Source organism: Amphiprion ocellaris, chromosome 18 (assembly GCF_022539595.1).
Source record: "Amphiprion ocellaris isolate individual 3 ecotype Okinawa chromosome 18, ASM2253959v1, whole genome shotgun sequence".
NCBI lineage: Eukaryota > Metazoa > Chordata > Actinopteri > Pomacentridae > Amphiprion > Amphiprion ocellaris.
The window spans coordinates 9,911,069-9,913,993 of record NC_072783.1 but is presented as its reverse complement, the minus strand read 5'-3'; positions in this window follow the sequence as shown (position 1 = coordinate 9,913,993).

Here is a 2,925-nt window from a genome sequence, read left to right as displayed (position 1 = left end):
TTCAGAATTTAGATTTTTTTTTAGTTTATAGAAGGATTCCTGAACACAAACTATTAATTTCCGGTATTTTTTTCATCCCTTTGTTGTAGTTTTAGTCAATGTGAAGACATTTTTTGTAGTCTTACATCTCTTTGTGGCAATTTGTCATTTTTTTTGTGGTAATTATTTTGTGATTTTTATCATTTTTTCATCAAATTTTGTGGCTCTTTGTGGTCATTTTCTTTCTGAATGCAGCTGTTTATTAAATTTACTAACCATTTTGTGTCTCTTTGCAACCTTTTGGTGTATTCCTAGCTGGTTTGTGTCTTTTGTCATCATTTTGTTTCTCTTTGTGGTCATTTTGTATTTACTGGTAGCTGCTTTGTGATCGTTTTGTGTCTCTTTATTGCAGTTGTGTATCTCATTCATCTTGTGTTTATTTGTAGTTTGTGTATCTTTGTAGTATCTATTTGTTGCCACTTTGTGTAATTCTGTAGCTATTTTGTGTCACTTTGTGGTCATTTTGTGTCTATTTATCGCTACATTTTGTCCCTTTTTATCTGTTTTCTGTCTGTTTTTGGTCATTTTGTGTCTATTTTTTATCTGTTTTCTGTCTGTCATTTGTGTCTACTCATTCCATTTTGTGTATCTTTGTGGTAATTTTGCATCTATTTGTTGCCACTTTGTGTAATTCTGTAGATATTATGTGTCAATCTGTGGCCATTTTGTGTCTATTTATAGCTACGTTTTGTGTCCTTTTCTCTATTTCTTTTCTGTTTTTGGTCATTTTGTATCTGCTCATGTCAATTTTGTGTCTCTGTGGTCATTTTGTGTCTCTTTGTTGCAGTTGTGTATTTCATTGTATTCATTTAGGGTTTATTTGTAGCTCTTTTGTGTATATTTGTGGCAATTTTGCATCTATTTGTTGCCACTTTGTGTAATATTATAGCTATTGTGTCACTTTGTGGTCATTTTCTGTCTATTTATAGCTGCGTTTCCTGTCTGTTTTTTATTTTTTTCCTGTCTGTTTTTGGTCATTTTGTCTATATTTTTAGCTTTATTTTGTCTCTTTTTCGCTGTTTTGTGTCTGTTTGAGGTCATTTTGTGTTTTGCGTTGACATTTTGTGTCTCCTTGCAACCTTTTTGTGTATTCCTAGCTGGTTTGTGTCTTTTGTCATCTAATTTCTCTTTGTGGTCATTTTGTATTCATTTGTAGCTGATTTGTGATCATTTTGTGTCTCTTTGTAGTTATTTTATGCCTTTTTGTGGTCATTTTGTGTCTCTTCGTGGTTATTTTATGCCATTTTGTCGTCATTTTGTGTGTCTTTGTTGCAGTTGTGTATCTCATTGTATTCATTTTGTGTTTATTTGTAGTTCTTTTGTGTGTCTTTGTGGTTATTTTGCATCTATTTGTTGCCACTTTGTGTAATTCTGTAGCTATTTTGTGTCACTTTCTGGTCATTTTGTGTATATTTATAGCTACGTTTTGTCTGTTTATATCTGTTTCCTGTCTGTTGTTGGTCATTTTGTATCTGCTCGTGTCAATTTTGTGTCTCTGTGGTCATTTTGTGCCTCTTTGCAGCCGTTGTGTGTCTCTTTTTGGTTATTTTGCTTCTAGTTGTGGTTGCTCTGTGTCCCTTTTCAGCTGTTTTGTGCCTGTTTGTGCTCATTTTGTGTTTTGTTGACATTTTTTGTCTCCTTGTGGCAATGCTGTGTCTCTTTACAGCTGTTTCATGTCTCTTTGTGGTCTTTATGTGTCTCTTTGTATTTTGTGTCCATATTTGTAGTTTTGTGTCTCTGGCAGTATTGCAAGGACGTCCACTATGTGGAACAATAGTTTTATTTATTTATGTTTTGTGGCTGCATAAATACAATTAGACCATATTTTCTTAACACCAAATTTATTGCTTTTCAACAACTCACACAGCCTTTAAAAACACAAATGCAGGTCCTCAGCTTCCTGTCAGGTGACTTGTCAGTTACTACTCTGAAGACTTCAGGTGAGTATTTACAAGTTGTTCAAATAATTTATAGCTTATTCTACAATCACTGTGTTTCCATTTGAGTGAAATACCACACATATACCTCTGAACAAGACACAGCTCGTCACGTTTTTATCCAACCCCTGCTGTAAACTGTGCTAACATTAGTGTTAGCTAGCTAGCTGTGGCTAACATTCAGCAGCTGTATGAGAAAAGCAGATTTTTTTAAAATTAAAGAGAACACTGGAACAGAGCTGAATTTGTCCAACCAGTAGGTAAACATTATGACACAACTGTCGAGAATAATTAATTTAATGTGTAGAGTTTTTTATAGGTTGAAAGCAGGCTAATAACTAGCTAAAACGAAGCAGGCTAATAACTAGCTTAAAACGAAGCAGGCTGATAACTAGCTAAAAACGAAACAGGCTAATAACTTAAAATGAAGCAGGGAAAATAATTACGTTAAAACAAAATAGGCTATTAACCAGCTAAAAAAGAACCCGTCTCTGTTTGGGTTTGTTTTTCATCTCTGTGGGTTTTTATTTGTAACTTTGGGGGAAATATTGTCTCTTTGAGATAGTTAGGTGTCTGTTTGTAGTCATTTAGTTTGTCTTTGCGGGTTTTTTGTCTCTTTGTAGTTGTTTTTTTGTCTCTGTGGTGGTTTTGTGTCTCTTTGTGATGGTTTTGTGTGTCTTTGCGGTTGTTTTGTGTATCTTTGTGGTGTTTTTGTGTTTCTCTGTAGTTGTTTTGTGTCTCTTTGTGGTTGTTTCTCTGTTGTTTTTTGTCTTGTGTTTGCTTTGTGTCTCTTTGTGTTGTTTTTCTGTCTGTGTGGTTGTTTTGTGTCTCTTTGTAGTCATTTTGCATCTCTTTGTGGTTGTTCAGTGTCTCTTTGTGGTTGTTTTGTGTCTTTTTGTAGTCATTTTGCATCTCTTTGTGATAATTTTTGTCACTTTGTGGTGGATTT